The sequence below is a fragment of the Canis lupus genome, chromosome 37 (genome assembly GCF_003254725.2).
Source record: "Canis lupus dingo isolate Sandy chromosome 37, ASM325472v2, whole genome shotgun sequence".
In the NCBI taxonomy this organism is placed as follows: Eukaryota; Metazoa; Chordata; class Mammalia; order Carnivora; family Canidae; genus Canis; species Canis lupus.
In genome coordinates this window covers 22,302,671-22,324,520 of record NC_064279.1, presented here as the reverse complement: position 1 = coordinate 22,324,520, position 21,850 = coordinate 22,302,671, and the positions used below count along the sequence as shown (strand labels likewise).

At 35.0% G+C, this 21,850-nt stretch overlaps 1 long non-coding RNA gene across 1 annotated transcript in view; it reads left to right on the top strand.

The window, feature by feature from the left end:
- Positions 1 to 6,866: 6,866 nt before the first annotated feature.
- Positions 6,867 to 21,850, top strand: part of LOC112656718 (uncharacterized) — a 33,455-nt gene continuing 18,471 nt past the window's right edge. The window contains exon 1 of the long non-coding RNA XR_003134614.3: positions 6,867 to 6,960. This is a non-coding gene — a long non-coding RNA (uncharacterized LOC112656718). The remainder of the gene's footprint in view (positions 6,961 to 21,850) is intronic.

Here is a 21,850-nt window from a genome sequence, read left to right as displayed (position 1 = left end):
CACAGTGGCCACCATCATGTTGGGTTTTGCACCAGTGGGACCTCTAGCACGAAGTGGTCCCGCGCAGGAGGGGTTTTATGGGCACTGACTTTGGTGGAGCAGAAAGTTCAGGGAAGACACCAGCATTTCCCTTACAAACCCAGTTGCCATATTGTGGTTAAATCTGGGAAGAAGGTGCCCTGGAAGTCCAGCAACAGTGTGTATGCACCTTCTCAATAGAAATATTTAAATACAATCCTGAAAGTTTATTTTTTTCATTTGAATTATAGTTTTATGCTTATAGTGTCTACTTTAAAAAAATAACAGACTTTTTGAGACAAATTTAATTCATATGCCACAAAATTCACTATTTTAAACGTACAATTCACTGGGTTTTAGTATGTCCACAGAGTTGTGGGACCATCACCACTATCTAATTTCCAAACACTTTCATAACCCTACAAACATTACATAACCCTTTCATTTCCTATTTAGCCCTACCTCCTGCCCCTAGGGAACATTAATCTACTCTTTGTTTCTATAGATTTGCCTATTCTAATCACTTCATATATGTGGAATATATAATGTGGCCTTTTGTGACTGGCTTCTTTCACTTAGCATAATGCTTTCAACATTTATCCATACTGTAGCATTTATGGGTACTTCATTCTTTTTTATGGGTGAATAATTTCCATTATTCAGATCTACCATGTTTTGTTTATCATCAGCACATGGATATTTGAGTTGTTTCCACATTTGGGCTACTATGAATAATGATGCTATAAATATCTGTATATGAGTTTTTGAGTAGATATATGTTTTCATTTCTCTTGGGTATATACCTAGGAGTGAAATTGCTGGTTATGGTAGCTCAATGTTTAATCATTTTCAGAACTTGTAGACTGTTTCCCACATAGGTTGTACCATTTTACATTGCTAGCAGCAGTACATGAGGGTTCTGAGTTTCCACATTCTCCATAACACTTGTTATTACCTGACTTTTTGATTCTAGATATCCTAGGGCCTGTACAATGGCAACTCATTTGGGTTTTGATTGGCATTTCCCTGATTACTAATGATACTGAACATCTTTTCATGTCCTTATTGGCTATTTGCACATTGCCCTTGGAGAAATATTTATTGATTACTTCTGTCTATTTTTTTTATTCAGTTGTCTTTTTATTATTGAGTTGTAAGAGTTTTTTTTTTTTTTTACTTCTAGATACAAGTCCCTTATCAAATATATAATTTGCAAATATTTTCTTCCATTCTGTGACTGTCTTTTTACTTCATTGTTGGTGTCTTTTGAAAAAAAAAAAAAACCCAAAAACAAAAACAACCGATTGTATTTGATTAATCTATTTTTTTTCTTTTGCCACTTGTGTTTATATTGTCGAATCTAAGAAACCATTACCTAATCCAAAGTTATGAAGATTTATTTCTATGTTACCTTTTAAGAGTTTTACACTTTTTACTTTTACACTTAGGTCTTTGATCCATTGAGTTGATTTTTAGGTATGGTGTTAGATAAGTATTCTGCTTCATTCTTATGTGTGTGGATATCCAGTTCCAGCACCATTTGTTGGAAAGATTATTCTTTTTTTTTAAAATATTTTATTTATTTATTCATGAGAGATACAGAAAGAGGGAGAGAGAGAGAGAGACAGCAAGAGAGAGAGAGAAAAGCAGAGACACAGGCAGAGGGAGAAGAAGGCTCCATGCTGGGAGCCCGATGTGGGACCCCAGGATCATGCCCTGGGTCAAAGGCAGGCACCAAACCACTGAGCTGCCCAGGTGTCCCAAGATTATTCTTTTCCCATTGATTTCTTGGCACACTTATCAAAAATCAACTGATCATAAATGTAAAGATTTATTCTTGGACTCTTAATTCTATTCCTTAATCTAAAAGGCTAGCCTGTGCCAGCCACACTATCTTAATTACTGTGGAGTTCTAGTAAATTTTGAAATTGAGAAGTGTGAGGTCTCCAACTTTGCTTTTCTTTTTCAAGACTGCTTTGGCTATTCTGTGTCTTATATATTTCTATGTGAATTTTAGGATCAGCTTGTCTACTTATGCAAAAACAGATAGCTGGAATTTTGGTGAGAATCGTCTAAAACCTTCAGATAAATTTGGGGAGTGTTCTCATCTTAATAATATTACATCTTCCATCTCATGAACATGGGATGTGTCTTTCATTTATTTAGTTCTTCTCTAACTTACTTCAATGATGTTTTATAGTTTTTTTGGGGGAAGTACAAGCGTTACACATCTTTTTCTAAATTTATTTTTAAGTAGTTTTTTTTTTTTCCTTTTAGTGTTATGGAAATGTAATTCTTTTCTTAACTTCCTTTTTTGATTTTTTATTGTTAATGTATATAAATACAACTGACTTCTGTATAGTGCTCTTGTATTTTGCAACCTTGTTGAACCCATTTATTAGATTTAATAGTTTTTCTGTGGATTTGTTATAATTATCTGTACACAAGATAATGCCTGTATGAATAGAGATAGTTTTTACTTATTCCTTTCCATCTGGATGTTTATCATTTTTATATTGATTGATTGATTGATTACCTAATTATCCTGGCTAGTAACTCTATTACAGTGTTGAATTGAAGTGGCTAGAGTGGACACCCTTATCTTGATCATAGAGGGAAACCAGTCTTTCAACAATAAGTGTGATGTTAGTTGCAGATATTTAATAAATGTTCCTTATCAAGTTGAAGAAATTCACATTTATTCCTAGTTTTCCTTGCGTTTTTGTAATGAAAGGATTTTGATTTTGTCAAAATTTTTTTTCCATCTATAGAATTGACCATGTGGTGTTTATTCTTATTCTAGTAACATTATTTATTACAAGACCCTTTCATTCCTGGAATAAATTCTACTTGGTCGTGGCAAATAATCCTTTTTATATATTTCTGGATTCCTTCTGTTATATTGTGTTGATAAATTTTATGACTATATTCACAGAGGATATTAGCCTACAATTTTCTTTTTTTGTGATGTCTTTGTCTGGTTTTGGTATTATAGAGAAGTTGGAAAAATTTACTCCTATTTTTTCGGGGAGTGTTGATGAAAGATTGGTATTAATTGTTCTCTAAATGTTGGGTAGGATTCACCAGTGAAGCAATCTGTGCCTGGGCTTTTTCTTTGTGGGAAATTTTTGGTTACTAATTCAATCTCTTTTTCTCATTATGGATCTGTTTATATTTTTAGAAATTTTCTTCATGAATTAGTTTCAGTTTTTATCTTTATAGGAATTTGCCCATTTCACTTAGGTTTTTTTTTTTGGCATAGAATTATTCCTAGTTAAAAAAAATAAATAAATAAAAATAAAAAATAAAAAATAATAAAAAAATAAAATTAAAAAAAAAAAAGAATTATTCCTAGTATTCTCTTTAAATCATTTTTATTTCTGTAAACTCAGTAGTAATGTCCCCTCTTTCATTTCTGATTTCAATAATTTCAGTCTTCTCTCTTTTTTTATTGGTCAGTCTAAGGAAAGTTTTGCCACTTTTGTGGATCTTTTCAAAGAGCCAACTTTTGGGTTTCTTGATTTACTCACTTTTCTATTGTCTCAAAATACCTATTCTGATATTTATTATTTCTTTCCTTTTGCTTGCTTTGGTTTAGTTTGCTTTCTTTTTTCTAGTTTCTTAATGTGTAAGGGAAGTTATTGATTCAAAATCTTTTTAATATAAAAATTTAGAGCTATGAATTTCCTTCTAAGCACTGCATTGTTGTATCATATAAATTTTGGTACATTATGTTTTCATTTTTATTAATATAAAAGTATTTTATAATTTCCCTTGTTATTTCTTTTATCAATCCATTGGCTATTTAGGAAAATATATATTCTTGATGCCAGATTACAAGACAAAGAAGGGAAAAATAAATGCCAAATACAAATTTTAATAATTTATAGTATGAAGCAGATCCTACCTTAAAAACATTACTTGCAATTAATAGAACATGCCATTGCTCGTATTCATCTTGCATCTGTGTTCCAAGATGGTACATATTCAAGATGTATTACATATTCCAAGATGGTATGGCTATTTCTTTTCAAGGTTTTATCATGTTTTCAGTCTTTATTTCTTCTGATTTGATCCCAGTTTTCCTGACTGTTCAGCAATCAGTGAAATATAGCAGTTTTTTTCTTCTCCATCTTGAGGGAGTAATGAAGACAGCAAAGAAAGTCAAATGTTTATTAAATCTTCTACTTTCAGCATAACAGGAATTTCAGTAGAAAAGATCTGAAATTTAATAGACTTGTTATGTTTTGTGTTATTTTAAATTATTCCAAAGCCATGTGGTAGGGAAATTGTTTCTATTTTACATATGAGACTCAGAAAAATTGAGTAATTTTAAATAAAGTTTCAATAATTATATATCTGGGATTTGAACCCACTTTTGTGACATGTTTGGTCTCATATCCTTTCCACTGTATCTTCCTCACAAGAGACAAAGGGAATGACCTATCCTGATTACATTTGGGGGTTTTTTAATAAGCATTAGGACTATATCAGCCATAGCCAGGCTGTACAACCTGTTCTCTACTTTCTCAAAACTCTCACTTGTTTTTCTTTCCTTTAATTCTTACCAAAATGTTCTCCATCAAATGATCTTCCTCTCAAATGTGTTGATTTTTAAAGTGTTTGATATCTTCTTCACATATAGCTCTTTTCTCTATTTGATCGTATTGTTACATTATCAACATTTTAGCCACAGTTTCCATGTCATTTATCTTGGAGATACCTAAGATAATATGCATAATTTGCTATACAATTGTGTCTCCATTTTCCCCATGTTTTGTTCCAGTATATTTGAGGTTAAAATGATTGTTCTTATCACTTAATCCTTTTCATTCTTCTATTTTTTCTTTTTGCTATAGCTATTGACTTCTCCATCATCTCATTGTCATATTGTTATGGTATTATCTCCATTGCCATTGTCAGCTTAAAACTTATAAGTGGTTAAGAGGGTGGATTTTGAAGCTAAACTGTTAGCTTCAAATTCTTGCTCTGTGTCTGACCCCAACTGTAAAAACAGGAGGAAGTCACTTCACCTCTTAAAACCCAACTCATTAGGTTACTGAGAGCTTGGTTACATAGACACGTATAGAGTGCTTGGACAGTGCCTAGCATAAAGTGTTCAGAAGCATTAACTATTATTTTTGTTATTGCTATTATCTGCTACAATTCATGGAAATATATAATTTTTTCCAATAAAGCTATGAGCTGGAACCTAGCCTTCTAATATTTAAAAAATTTCTTTTAAAAAGATCTTATTTATTTATTCACAAGAGACACAGACATATAGGCAGAGGGAAAAGTAGGTTCCTCATGGGGAGCCTGATGTGGGACTTGATCCCAGGACCCCAGGATCACACCTGAGCCAAAGGCAGCTGCTCAACCACTGAGCCACCCAGGTGCCCCACCTTCTAATATTTTTAAAAGAATTTCTACATGGTACCAGTAACTTCCTACAATTTCTTCATTTTTTTCACTATTGCATTTGTAGCTTTTCTTGAAGAAACTCTCTCTCTCTCTCTCTGTATATATATATATATATATATTTCTTCCAAGTGGATAGTATACCATAATGGAAGAAGCTAGAATTTTTTTGTCTTGAAAAGAGTTTTGTAAACTTCATAGAGCCTGATTCCTCTTTGTTTGTCAAGCACAGGGCAGTCAATGGTCCTGCAGAAGATTTGGGTTACCTTTAATGGAAGGGATGCATCCTTGTATAGTTCTAGCAAGGCTCACTTCCTCTGGTCTTTTCCCTAGCCAATATCTTCACAGTATTTTGATTTTCTCACTATTGGAATTCTGCATCTTCTCTAATTTCTCAAGTCTTATTCTTCTGCAAAGAGGCCTTTGTCAGAAAATCAAAACATAAAGTCGCATTGGACCTTCTGTTCAGCCTTGAGGTAAAATATAAGCATTTATGTTTCCCCACAGATACAACTGTATATCCTTTAAGAATGGGAGATGGGGGAAATGCTTTTGGTAAGAATCCTCATTAGCTCTTCTGGTTATCAGTTTCCTTTTCTTCTCTACATTTACTTCTACCCAACCTTCCAAATGAAGATAATTCCAAACAGCAATAGCTTTCCTCAGCAATGGCACTAAAATAAAAAAAAAAAAAAATCTGAGGCACTTGTAAAATTATAGTTGCCAGGGTAAGATCTTTGATACCCTGAATCAGAATTTTTGAGTATAAGGTTGCATAGGTAAGTATTTTTAAAATAGCAGCCAGAATATATACATTTTCTATATATTTTTTCCTCCCTCTTCTTGATATGCCTATCAGTCCAAATGATTTCTTTGAACATCTGGGTCGGTCCTTCCTTCCTTCCTTCCTTCCTTCCTTCCTTCCTTTCCTTCTGAAAAATTTCATACCTTTGTCTATGAGTCTGCCTTCTGGAGATTTCCCTGCCTTATTTCCAATTTATCTATTGAAAAGTTTATTTCAAAAACATTAATTTTTGAGTGCTCTTGTTTTCTAAATATTACCATTTTATGCTCTCCCCCCCCCTTTTTGTCTTCTCAAGTGGTACATTAGATTTGTTTAGAATTAGCATGGCTATGGGTTATCTAGACCTAGAAATATTTCCTGGAAGCTGTAGGATATTTAAAACAATGATGAGGAAAAAATACATATAAATTTGGAACCCTAGAGAATATTCCTGACTTTAAAATTGTAGTGAAGAAAATGTCTTTGCCGTTCTATTACTAAAATGCTAAGATTCTTAAAAATCATCATTCCAATTTTGTTCTTATTCTCTGCATGCGATATCCCCTTGAATATCTTTGAAGATACAAAAATAACTTCCCTTTTATCTGGGATCATTTATCTTGGTTTTTATCTTTAATATTACAGATTTTTCTCAGCTTCTGGATGTTGACCTTGGATATTCAGTCAAAGTCTAGAAAGAAGGACTGATGGGTGAAAGCTCTACGTGTGCAGTCAAGGTTGGTAACACCAGGCTTTTAATTTTTTTTTTCCAGAGTGAAAAAATATATATATATAGTGAAAATACTAGATTGAAGGAGCAATCACAATGTCAGAATCAGGAGAGTTACACTCAAGGACATGAATACACTCACCAGCTATCCTTAGTTATTCTAAGATCACCAATGCAAGTATGGGGATATGACAGTAGGGTGAGAAAAGACTCAGCTTTTCTGTATATACGCAGACTTATACAGTCAGTTGCCCTATTTTCTGCCCCACCTCCCTTTCCCTTCTGTCCTTTGTTTTACTTGTTCTTTGTCTTAAGTCTAGAGATTTGATTAGTTCTCTGTGGCATTGAATCCATTTTGTTTAAACTCTAGGCTACAGCTTCCACAATTTTGTCTCATTTGTCAACATTCCTCCATCTGTTTTTCTCTTCTACAAATATGTTGAAATAGCTCATCTGCTGAAGACCTGCATTTTATGTTAGAGGTCTTTTATCCTTCACTGTCTTTGGAGTGGGGTTCAGTGAAGTGAGGAGACAAAACAGATTCTCTGTCAAACTCCAGTCTTGGACATCTAATCTATCGTTGCTCTCTAGTGATTCCAAATGATGTTTTCTATCTCTTCTCAGACTGAGCCATGAATTCAGGTTTGACTATGTGATATTTTGATAATTAGTTTGATAATGTGATGCTCCAAGAGCCTTTCTATTCCTGAGATGCCCTCTCACCAGTAGAGTTGTGGATAGCATCTTGGTATCTTCCTTTGCTCTGACCAATGTGTTCTATCTCTGCCCCAGATTTTCTAGTTTCTGACATTGCCACACAATTTTTTCCCCAATTGATTATTTGAATAGAAATCTGGTGGAGTGGAGTTAAATGTTATTTAACCTGGAAATCCTTTCCAGGTCTTTGATTTAAAAATAAGGACATTAGGGTGCATTACAAGGTACAGTAAGGTACAGTATGTTAAGACAGTAACATAGGTAATAAATGACAAAAGCAGACTTACATGTAGATTTTCTGACTCTTTTCCCCTAATGCTCTTTCTTTCATACTACATCACTATTACCAACTGGTTCTGTGCTACTGACTGGTTCTTGAAGCATGAATTATTTCAGGGTAACTGATATCATGGACCACAAATATTGATAGTTCATTTTATATTTATGTCTTAAATTCTGACTGTTGAATCATTCGTATTTATGTTGAGCTAAAATCTATAGCCCAGTAACTAATACTGGTTGGTGTTGACTTTTTCTTAAAGTAATAAAAATAAGTTTATATATTTTTCAAATAGTGACCCTTAATTAACAGATTTGCCCTCTTTGTTTTTTATTTTATTTATTTATTTTTTTTCCCTCTTTGTTTTTTAATCTTTTGACTCATAAGTCTTTCTTTTTTCGTTCTCTCAGCAGATTTCTTTTTGAATTTTTAGTTATGGTAAAATACACACAATATAAAATTTACTCTCAACTATTTTTAAGTGAACAGTTCAGTAGTGTTAAGTACAATCAGATTATTGTGCAACTAATCTCAAGAACTCTTCATCTTGCAAAACTGAAACTCTGTGCCTAGACAACATCCCCATTGCCCCTTCCTCCAAGCCCCTGGCAATATTTCTACTTTCTAACTCAATGTATTTGACTATTCTAAGTACCTCATTTAAATGGAGTCATATGATATTTGTCTTTTTGTGGAAGGCTTATGTCACCTAGAATAATGCCCTCAAGCAGTTCTTTTACAGCAGGATTTCAGGCCGCCTAACCTCCTCTCTTACTCCTCTGAATTCCCTTCTGTTTGTCCATATCCCACTCAAGAAGGTGAGTCCCAAGCAACACATATTAATCCAGGCATAGTCTGAGAGTCAGAGAAGAGAACTCACTGTGAACATTATATTTCTAATAAAGAATGTGTGAGATTTTTCGATTGCCTCCTGCCACTGTTGACTCATATTGAGCTGTGCTATCAACTCAAAACTGCTAAGTCCTTTCAGCCACTTCTTCCCTGCCACCCCTGGGCTCCCACACCACACCATTGTGTATCACCAGGCACGAAGAACATTAGAAATTGCATATTAAGGCCATAATGAGATTTTTAAAATCTGCATAGGGTCTGCATGGTGAATGAATTTTCTTATGCAGTTTCTTCTATAATAACATTTCATATTTTCATTAAACTTTGGTCCAAAGGTAGAATGAATATAGTGACTTCAGGAGATAGAAAAGAGTAAAAATTATGAATATGCACTGACCCTGGTCTCCAAATGCATGTTCTATGATGATCCAGAATTACTATGCTGGGCACGTTCTTTTTATCCCCCCACTTAAAGCACAAGCATATGAAATTGAATTTTTTCTTTGCAAACACACATTAGTTTGCATTTAACAGGCTAGCAGTTCTCAAAATGATGTCAAGCCACATTTATATAACTGTGATAAAATGAGTGGTGAACCTCAGTATAGGTCATTTGTTACTAACAAGAGTACCAAAGTTTATAAATGAATTACTTTCTGTTAAAAATTAAAGTGGACTCAAACCTATATCTCTCACTTGCTTTCTGATATGGGACAAAAAGTGTTGAATTGTAATTCATTATCTGGGTGGAAATCACACGTAATTCCCAACCTTGTCTTTCGAATGCAACTGTTATTAATATGCTGGTAATACATGAGGGATTGTGAATCATTTAAGTATGTGTGAGTAGCAATTTTAATTATTTTTTTTAAAAATTTACCAAATGAGTACATTTATAAGGAGGAAGAAAGTGAGAATAAGGAAAGTGTAAATAAGATTGTGAGACCTAAGTCTACATTACATCCCTGGGATTGTTTAAAAATGCTTCAGGTCCCAGTTATGTCTTTGTTGCAGCACAATCTGCCTAACCATGGAAATGTAAACGTGTGAACATCTCCCATCATAGGTGTCAAAGCTGAAAAAAATATTGAGAACCACTAATCCAGGGCAGTAGGATAATGGGAATACAAATATAATTTTTTACATTATAAAAACCTCAAATGCACACCCGTATATATTATAAGACACTTGAAGCATTACTTTTTTTTTTTTTTTTTTTTTTTGAAGCATTACTTTCTGAGCAAGTATCTACCTCGTACTGGTTAAATTCTCTAAGAATGTAACTCAGTAGGCCTTGCTACAGTAGTATTTTTGTAAAGCAGTCATTAAATAGATTGCATTTTAACCTGTGAAATGGTATTAAGTATTCATAGTATTAAGTTTATCTGTGAGTTTGAAAATTATTTAGCAGTTATAGTTTGTAGTATTTCCCTCTAAATACATGTAAGCTTCTTAAAACAACAGTGGACTTTCATACAACATGAGCACTTGGAGAAAATAATATTGTAGGATGACTGGAAATGATACACTTGCCAACAGAAAATAATTTATATACTTATCAACAAATAGAGAGAATTTTATACTTTTTAACTCAGAATCATGCATTATAAAATGTAGTCAAGCTGAATTCCTTTACAACTAACTGACACACATATTGTTATAAATAAAATTGTAAAAAAAAAAAAAAGACAAAATCAAATGAAACAAAATGTAGTCAGGATGCCATGGAGAAAGTAGAGATTGGCTCTGAGCACAAGGGGAGGTCAGCTGGCTGGTCTTGTCTTTCCCTAATCCAGAGGCAAATGGTCATCTGTGGGCTGAGTTCACAGGTAGGCTTTCTTTCATGTTTCTTACAATATTTAAAATTTTTTGAATAGTTATTAATAGTTATTAATATTGAAATGTTGGGAGCTGATATATAAAATTCTGATTTCTTCTTTTGAAAAATCTAATGCTATGATACCAATGGGCTTACATTCTCTGGGGTAGCAATTGGCTGGGCTGCCCAGAGCTGGCCTTTTTTAGAATGGAGCCTATGTCCTCTTTGTCCTCCTTTGTTCTCCCAGGACTATGTTCTTTTTATACTAACAGCATCTCGATCATTAAGGTATCTGCTTGGCTCCTGTAGCATATATTTGAGACTTTTATTCCAAATAATTCGGTACATTGCTGCCATATTAATTTTTAAAAACATTCTTCTCCACACTTTTAAGTACTTCTAGTTGTCTTTCAATAAAGTTTATAGTCTCCTTGGTAGCATTTTGTCCCACTACAAACATGGAGATTCCTTCCCTCCATTGCATAAACCCTTCACCTTGCCATTCCTCAAATGATGATATCCTCACCTGCTTCCATGCCTTTAACTAGAAAACTTTCATGACCTACAACATCTTTGGGGTTGGCTGAACAGTGTCTGTTTTGGGCATGCCATATCCTAATCCCTGGAATCTGTGAATATCTTACCTTACATGGCAAAAGGGGGACTTATAGTTGCGGTTTAGTTAACAATCTTGAGAAAGAGAGATTATTCTGTTTATTATTATCCAGGTGGGCTTGATGTAATCACAAGGATCCTTGTAAGAGATGCAGGAGATCAGATTGGGAGAAGGTTATATGAAGACAGAAGCAGAGATTGGAGTTAAATGGTTGTGGGTTAAGGACTGCCAAGGTAACCTTTAGAAGCTGGGATACGCAAAGATTGGATTATCCCCTAGCACCTTGAGAAGGTGCCAGCCCTGCTGACACTTTTGTTTTTGCTACCTAAGACTTAGGTTAGACTTCTCACCTCCAGAACTGTAGGAGAGTAAATTTGTGTTGTATAAGCAACTACGTTTGTGATAACTTGCTACAGTGGCAACAAGAAAATTATTATAATCTTCTTTATCTTTGCTTATAAATGCTACCTTCTTGAAACACTTCTGGTCATCAAAACAATGTACGATCTCTCACTGATTTCATATCTTAGTTCTTGTACTAGAATGCAAGCTTAATGAGAACTGGTCCTTCGTGATTCAATGTTATATTTTTCCCAGGAATTATTAAGTGCTTGAAAACAGTTAATAGTTCAGAAATATTTTTTGAGTGCCAGGAAGAAGGGATAAAAGGGAAGACTAAGGATATTGGTGGCTAACATGGCTATGAGGAGCAATTGTAGGGAATGACAATAGTTTATATGCTTTGATATCTCAAAATGCTAGTGTATCTTGATTACTTGCATTAGCCTGATAAACCTACGGGAGAGGAGAAGAGAGAAGAGAGAAGAGTAGAACTTGGTCAAAATGAGAAGAATGGATTTCCTCTGTTTTCCTTTCTGTTTGGATATGGTATGGATCATGAAAAGCCCACATTGCCTATTGGAGTACCAGAAGAGTCAATTTTCTCCAATGAATTTTAAGTTTATTTTATTTATTTATTTATTCATTCATTCATCATTCATTCAAATAATTTCTACACCTAATGTGGAGCTTGAATTTATGACCCGAGATCAAGAATTGCAGACTCGGGATCCCTGGGTGGCGCAGTGGTTTAGCGCCTGCCTTTGGCCCAGGGCGCGATCCTGGAGACCCGGATCGAATCCCACGTCGGGCTCCCGGTGCATGGAGCCTGCTTCTCCCTCTGCCTGTGTCTCTGCCTCTCTCTCTCTCTCTCTCTGTGTGACTATCATAAATAAATAAAAATTAAAAAAAAATAAAAAGGACACTTCCTTGCCTTAAAAAAAAAAAAAAAAAAAAAAAGAATTGCAGACTCTTCCAGCTGAACCAACAGGCTGCCCCTGCTCAAGTAATTTTATTTTAAATTCTACCTCTTGAGGGCTCCTCCTAGATAGATTGGATCATGCTATTCCAAAGGTATTTTTTCTTGTGGGATTTTTGGTCTAAGATACTACTCCACTCTAGAAATTATAGATTCCCTTAGCAGATGAGATCAAGATAATTTTTCTTTGTTTTTCTGACACACATTAGAGTAGATTACAGCTGTCTAAATGGACAATGTGTTATTTCAGTGCAACTTAGAAATTGGCATCCAGGCAAAAAGTCTCCAGGGAAGGTTACACATTTGCATAATGTCACCGAAGGTTTGTGTTCCTGTATTAACTGACAGAGATGGGCAATGACAGGATGCCAGACAGCTGCATTGATGACAGAGCCTCTGAAAATAGAGAGTGCATGTTCTTTCAAGATGACATCAGCTTTCAATTATAGGAAGGTAGGAGGACACTCAAAGGAAGGAGACATGGAAAGACAGGAAAAGAGCTGCCGAAGAGGTGACAGGTTAGGAGCACAGTATTTGATCACCGAAAGAAGGAGGGAAGCAAATATTTTGATTATGTTGGACTTTTGATAACAGAATGTGAAATGTGGAACAAATGGTTTAAATATTTTGAAATGTTACTATATCTGCATTACTTGCATTGGCGAGATGAACGAGGAGAATGCAGAGAAGAGTGGAACTTAGTTAAAATGGGAAGAGTAGATTTCTAAAGGTTTAATGAAAGAGAACCACTAGATTAGAGTTAGGCTAAAAGTATTACTGCTATTTTTCCATTCCATGTTGTTGATCACAACATAAAATCTTGTCTTTTCTATGTGTAACCAGAGTGAAATGTGCCCTAGTTCTCTGGCCCTGTGTAGTGCACAAGGACAATTTCTGTTTTTGCTTTTTACCCATCCCAATGAAGACCTCAGAACTTAGTCCAATTCTTCAGAAGAATCCATTTGTGTATGAACATCTTAGAGTATGACATAGACATTACTTGACATTTCATAGAGGAGATGATTTGTATATATATATGTGGGGGGGTGGGTAGTGGTGAAGAGTGATTCTGTCACATGAGTCACCAGCTCTGTCTCAGTAACTACTACTAAATTTATATTCTCAAACCCACTGAAACACAGGGCTTTCTGATTAATGGGACCTACCAATTTTAGAAGGCAGGTAGCAATTATCTTTTGTTACTGATGCATGCCTTTGTGGTTGCAGCCTGTACCTAAGTGGCTCATTGATGAGTTGGGTTCCCAGAGGCAAACCATTAGATAAAAATTTTATTGTAAGTAATTTATTTAAGGTGTTCCCAGGGGAAACTAGGAAAGGAGTGAGAAATATAAAACACAAAAGGGAAGAAGCCAAGCAAAGATGGAACCACAGGTGAAGTCTTGGACTTGGCCTGGTCTTATGGAGTATAAATTGCACCTCATAGTTTGTGCCTTGAGGTAAGAAGGCTGGGCTTCCATGTTCTGGTACCATCAATCATTGACCGCCAACCTGAAGGGTAATAAACTCTCATGTACTTGAGATTCTGTGTATGTGCAGGCTAAGGACTTCCACTGCCTGAGGCCCATCCAGCAAAAAGAAGATACCACTGTGGGCCACAAGAGGCAAGTACACATGGAAGCTGCACAGAATGGCACGAAGAAATAGGAAGAAGGATCCAAGAAGATTTAGGCTGAGCACCACCAGTGTCTGCTATCCCTATCAAAGTATTCTTTCCAAAGTGAATATTCTCTTCAAGAGGATCTCTTGGAGACAACATTTCTCTTTCCTATTTTATTTTTATTACCCCTTCACCAAAATGATTTCCCTGCTCTTGAATATTATAGTAGGAATTAATCAAGGTAAATTGTCCTTTCAAAATGTCAGAGAGCGGGATAGGCTGTATGAGTCAACTCTCTACAAGCTCTTCATCCTCTTGACATCATTTGAGTAACCATCTGGGAACTGACTTCTCAGATTCTGGTTTGGTGCTTCCAAGTAACTTAGTCATGGTATTTCTGGTGTTTTTCTGGATAATCCCAAACTTCACTGTTTTGGGAATGACATCTTGACAAAAGCTTTTCTTTCTATGGTGTCTTTAGGTTTTAGCCCTGTTCTGAATGACTGAGATTCATCCTTTCTTCTTACTGATTGTTATGTTGGTAATAATAAAAGTGGCACTTACTATTTATTGAGTGCTTCTCAGGCGGTTTAGATATAAACTCTCACTGAATTCTCACACTGGCCCTGACAATGGATATTGTTATCTTCCTTTCATGGATGAGGAAACTGAGGTTAAGCAGAGAAAAAAAAAACAAACCAAAAAAACAATTTTATCCAGGACCTTTCTACTCCTTCCACACAGTGCAGTGGTCTGGGCATCTCTACCTCACCTCTTCTTACATCCCTGCTCTCTCCTAGGCAACTGGCTTTTGAAGTTTACATAATCCAGACATCAGAGGCAAATACATGTTTGTTTTCTTCAAGGTCAGTAGTAGGTTGTCTTGTTTAGTGGGGCCTATTGACAAATGACAGTCCATTGTTTGACCTCTATATGAGGACTGTCAAATAATAGCGAAAAATATAGTTAGCTATTCTTTTTGCAACCTAATGTTTCTTTTTTTGAATTGATGGCTTCTGTCCTCATTAGAGGCTCTTAGCATATCAAAAAGGTGTTTTAAAAATCACTCTGAGAATCCAAAGAGCAAACACAAGCACATTTTGATGTATTCATAATGAGGCTAGCTACTTCAGTTAATAAATAGGCTATAGTACTAAGAACAGAAGTGCCCCACAAATGATCCACACAGATGAGTCTAGTGATGTGTAAGGTCCCTGGGGCTTGACATTTCTAGGATGCCATGACTCTTATGACACTATTGAGAGTTTAGAGCCCAGAAGAGATCATCTGCATGGTGATCAGTCTGGGCTGACTTTTATTTTCTTTTTAAAGTCTAAACAAGCTTTAGGTTATTTTAATTTTCTTTTCAAATTCTACAGTGGATTTGACTCCTCTGTCTCTCAAAGTAACAACTTTATTTACCACCAACTCATGACGAACTGGTTATCAGCTGTGTAACAAACTGTGCCAAACGTATGAAATCTTAAAGAAGTTATTTTATTATAATACAATTTTGTGCATCAGGAATTTGGGCAGAGATCTCCTAGGTGATTCTTTTACATTATGTGCCATCATTTACTCGGTGGACTTCAGTTTACATTTAAGCTTTTGAAGTAACTCAGTAGATGAGTTAGAGTGAAGAATGAATATAGATGAAGTAAGAATAACAAATTATGAAATCAGATTGAGGGAATCTGTAGACATCAGAAAAGGATAATAAATGGGAAGAATGAAAAAGAAATTAAGAAATATGAAGGCTAGATGTAGAAATGTCAAAAACTCTTTTTAAAAAAAGATTTATTTATTTTAGAGAAAGCAAGAACATGAGTGGAGTGAGAGGCTGAGGGAGAGAGAATCTTAAGCAGACTCCCCACCAAGTGTGGAGCCCAACATGGAGTTGGAGCTGATATCATGATCCTGAGATCATGACCAGAGCTGAAAACAGAGTTGGACATTCAACTGACTGAGCCACCCATGCACTTTTGTCAATGACTCTTTGGTATTAATACCAGAAAGAGAAAAAAGGGGTTCATGGAATGGAGAAATTACCTAAATCAATAATGGTAGATACAAGTTTCACATATAGAAGTCAATAGCATTCTCCAGCAAAAATATAATAAAAACTAATTAGAACATATAAGAAAATATTATAGCAACAGAAATTATAAAATGTCCAATAATCCTAATAGAATGTACAAGATCTTCAAGTAGAACATTTTTTAAAGTTATAGGTTAGTAAAAGAAAACCTAATAAATTAGGTTAAGAGGTATAGTATATTCAAGGATGAGATCATATAACACAGTAAGATGTATTTCTCCCCCCAAATTAATCTTAAACTCAATGCAATTCCAGTTAGAATTCCTAAAGGATTCTTTGATGAAATTTGAAAATATGGTTTTCCAAAATTTGGGTGAAAAAAGTAAAAGTCCATGAATAAACATAAACTCTTATCAAACACTGGGATATATTACAGAGATTGAAAAACAAGATGGTACTGGCACAGAAAAAGAGAATTGACTAATGAAAGAATATAAAGAGCCCAGAAATAAACCCACACATATATGGGAATTTGGGATATGATAGTTATAGCAATGTAAATCAATAGGTATATGATAGATTATTAATAGATGTTCTTGGATAAACTTTATGGAGAGAAAAAAATAAAATTGGATCATTAATACCATAGGATCTCATATGAGTTAAAGATTTAGACTTATAAGGCCAAAATTATAAAGATAAATATAATACAATATATGAGAATATCTTTATGACCCCGGGTTGTGAAAGGGTTTAAAAAAATCAAATTTCCCAAAGCACAAACCATCAGATAACACTTCATGTGCTTGAATTTTACCACAAATTAACTTTTTTATTAAACAAAATTTACCATAAACAAGTTAAAATATGATGCTAGATTGATACAAGATATTTGCAGTTTCTAAAATACAAGAAGAGGGCAGCCCCGGTGGCTCAGTGGTTTAGCGCCACCTTCAGCCCAGGGCATGATCCTGGAGAACCGGGGTGGAGTACCAGGTCGGGCTCCTTGCATGGAGCCTGCTTCTCCCTCTGCCTGTGTCTCTGCTGCTCTCTCTCTCTGTGTCTCTCATTAATAAATAAATAAAATCTTAAAAAAAGAAAAGAAAATATAAGAAGAGATTAATACCTAGAACATAGAGGACACATCTATAAATTCACAAGGAAAAAAAGAAAACCCAATAGAAAATTGGGCAAAGGTAAAGAACAGGTAATTCAGAGAATGGGAAATTAAATGGCTAAGAAATATATAGAGAGATGTTCAATTTTTTAATAATTAGAGAAATGAAAATTAAATTTATGAACAACACTAATTTTGCCAAACATTAAAAGTGAGAAAGTCATGATGAGGATAGGGAGCTCATGGTGGCAGGAATTCTTATATATAGTTGTCTGAGGAATATCCATCTTGATGGTTCATCATGACGTTAAATATGGATGTACCCTTAGAGCTCACAAATTCCTGTGTATATATCTTAGAGAAACTCTGGCACAAACCCCTAAAGAGACTTTGAAGAAGAGTTTGTGGAAGTTCATAGCAGCATTTTTATTGGGCAAAATTTGGTTCTTGATAGATGATGGTCTCTAAGGGAATGGGACCTAAACTATGGTGCAACCACATGGTGCATTACTATATTGCTATCAGAATTAATCAGCTAGATTAAAAAATAACAATGTTATTAGAGAACTCAAGAACAGTATAAGTAAAAAAAAAAAAAAGAAAAGCTAATATTAGTGGGATTTAAATCTAAATCTAATGTCATTTGTGAAATTTTGTAAAACACACAAAAAAACTGGTCTTGAATTTGTTTTTCATGACAGTTATAGGCAGAAGAGTCTAATTTTTAAAAATATTTAATTTTTATTGTTTAAAAAAGATTTTATCTATTTAAGAGAGAGAGAGAGAGAGAAGGCAAGGACAGGGAGAGGGACAAGCACTCTGCTGAGTGCAGAGCCTGATGTGGGGCTCAATCCCACCACCTTGAGATCATAACGTGAGTTGAAATTGAGTTGGTCATTTAACTGAGCTACCCAGGCACCCCTAAAGATTTTTTTCCCCCTAAAGATTTTATTTTTAAGTAATCTCCACACTCAACTGGGGCTCAAACTTATAACCGCAAGATGAAGAGTCCATGCTCCACTCACTGAACTGCCTGGTGTCCTCAAAAGAGTCTATTATAGACTGAAGAAAACCCCCCAAAAATGTTGATTTAGTCATGGACAGTAAGGATTGAACAGTTTTGTTTTCTCTGTTGCACACCTTAACTTTTCACTGCCTTTAACATACTGTCAAATGAGAAACTGAAAAGCCACTCAAATGTGAAGTCATACCAAGTGTATATTTTCTCCTAATGACTCTGCTGTCACCTTGCATTTGGAAACCTGCATTGACTGACGTGTGTGTTGAGAACCTCTTCTTATGAAGCCCATTTGTGACTGTTTTGGGAAATGTGAGATGATAGATTACTTTCCAAATAGGAAATTGACCCAGAGAATCAGTCGGTGATATTTGAGATTTTCAAAAACTTAAAAACCATATGCCAAGATTCTGATGATTTTTTTTATGGCAATGTCTGGCTTCAAATTCTAGAGTCTAAGGAAATCATATCAGATACAGGATTATGAGAACTCTAGCCATATTTCCTTACTTCCTGAGATGCAGCTCCTGAAGCATATTCTTTGGGGGATAGTTGAATAAAAAGAGGGAGGCTTGGGGACAGGATACAGAGAGAACAGACACGCATCAACACCTAATGTAGCTCTTACATTTAGAGCCCTTTAAATATCTCCTTTATCTCCCACTCTCACCTCTGCCTTGATGGAGTTCTGAGAAAGCATTGACACCTGCAGTTTTCCTACTGTGCTAATAATGGAGAATTGGCTTTCCTAAGAAGACAAATAATGCAAGTAATAAAATAGAATTATTACTATTATTTTTCCTTTAAAAAGTCCCTAATTTTGGTTTTGGGTATCTGCATCTTTTGAGTACAAAGTGACACTAAAAACATCTTAAATCTTGACCTGAAAGAGGTCAAATTATCTTAAAAAATCAGCCAATTTGGTTTTTATTTTTGAAAAATTAAAATAGATGTACATCTATATATACGTACACGCACACACACATACATGTATATACACATATATTTGTATATATACACACATAAACATATAAAACAGTTTGAATATGTAATACAAGTGCATCTATACAAACATGCACACACATCTACACTTGCAGATACACATGCGTACATCGTGCATACGTAAGTGTATGTGCACAGATATACAGGCAGGTGCATATAGGTATATATGTACACATATAAATTCATGCATCTATATATACATACACATATATATCCTAACTTACAAACCAAACGAAGCCATTTGGTGTGTTACAAGTTCTCTTTTGGAGGCTTTCTGTAGCATCCGGTAGTTAAAGGAGGCAAAGGGATGCCAGTTCAGTTTGCTTGGACCAGACTCTATTTGTTCCTGTTGTCATGGTGCCCCATTCAGTCAGTGGTTGAGCACATCTCACTTGAATGATAAATTGTAGGGCTACTCTGCATTGGTCTCCACTCCAACAACCTCCGTGCTGGGTAGTAGATCACATTGGAAACCAGTTTTAGACCCCATTCTAGTCACATATAAAAACTTTTATTAGCAAGGCAGGCACAAAAACAGTCAGACAACCTGTTCTGGAAGCTGGAGGGCGAGCCAGCTCTTTGTTCTCACAGGCCCTCTGAGTACTTTACCTACAGGTCTTGCATGGACTAAAGCTTAAATAATTCTGAGAGCTCTTTTTAGGAAAAAAATAACACCGAATTCCAAGTCCAAAACTAGGGATAACAGTGGGTATTTAGAGAGAGAGGAGAAATCACACACATACAAATCACACCTTTTTGTGGAGCTCACAGATACCACAAACAACACAAAATTCAGACAAATAATGTCCTATCCTGCCTGACTCTTTGGACATTTCTTCATATATTATGTACATCCATAGGTCATCTAAATACATAAGTTATAGAGTAGTTATTTTATTTTATCACCATAGTTAGCTTTTTGGAGTTACCTCTTTTTGAATTTCTTATTGGCTATTGTAGCTTGATAATGTCATTATTTTATCTTAGCAGCTCTGCCTTAATACTTTGCCTCATATGTAAGAACATTTCACAGTGTATTTCTACTTGTCCCTCCTGTCCCTCTTGCTATCATTGTTATCACATTTCTTCATATATTATAAACCCCACAATATATTATTATTTTGAATAAAGTTTAAAAAGTTAGAAAATACAAGTCATATATTATTCACATACTAGCCATGTCCAGCTCTCTTCATTCTATTACATAGATTTGAGTTACTATGAGGTGTCCTTTTATTTCCATCTGAAGAATTTCTTTTAATAGTGACATTCCTCTCTCTCTTGCTTTTTGGTTGTCTAATAAAAGCCTTTATTTTCCCTTTATCTTTAAACTATAATTTCACTGAATATAGAATTTGAGATTGGTAGGTTTTTCCCCTTCATTTTCTTTTTTTTTTTTCCCCTTCATTTTCAAGGTGCTATCCTACTGTCTTTTTGGCTTCGGTTATTTCTGATGATCAGTCAGTGTAATTCCCTTTCCCTTTTTTTAAGTAATGTGTCTTTGACTGCTTTTAAGACTGTCTTTTTATCACCAGCTTTCAGCATTTTGATTATGATGTGCCTCCTTGTTTTTTTTTTTTTTAAGACTTTATTTATTTATTCATGAGAGACAGAGAGAGAGAGGCAGAGACACAGGCTGAGGGAGAAGCAGGCTCCCTATGGGGAGCCCAATGTGGGACTTGATCCCAGGACCCCGGGATCACAAGAGTGAGACTGAGCCGAAGGCAGACTCACCCACTGAGCCACCCAGGTGCTTCTGCTTGGAGCTTGTTGAACTAATTAGATCTCTGTAAGTTTATAGTTTTCAACAAATTTGAAAAATTGTATCCAGTAATACTTTTATCCTCTTCAATCTCTTACTGGATTTTAGTCCTTTAATTTCACATATATTAGAACTCTTGGAACCGTAAATAACTTGGTTTCATAAATAACTGTTGGCTAATTTTATTTATTTTTTTTCTTTTTTGTGATTCAGTTTGGGTGGTTTCTTTTGCTGTATCTTCAAGTGAGTGTAGTGTTTAATTTGATATTAAGTAAATACTGTATGTTTTAATTTCAGGTACTCTACTTTTTACTTTTAGAAGTCCCTCTTTATTATAGGTTCCATTTCTTCATTTTGTTTATATTTTTCTTTAAATATTAGGATATATTTATAATAAACATTTTAAAGTTTTTGGGGATCCCTGGGTGGCGCAGCGGTTTGGCGTCTGCCTTTGGCCCAGGGCGCGATCATGGAGACCCGGGATCGAATCCCACATCGGGCTCCCGGTGCATGGAGCCTGCTTCTCCCTCTGCCTATGTCTCTGCCTCTCTCTCTCTCTGTGTGAGTATCATGAATAAATAAATAAAATCTTAAAAAAAAAAAAGTTTTTGTATACTAATTTTCTTGTCTCTGACATTTTGTGACTTTTTCATTTGATTGATTTTTTTTTTTTTGCTCATTATGGATTACATTTTTCTGCTTTTTTTTACATGTCTAGTAATTATAAATGGGATGCCAGA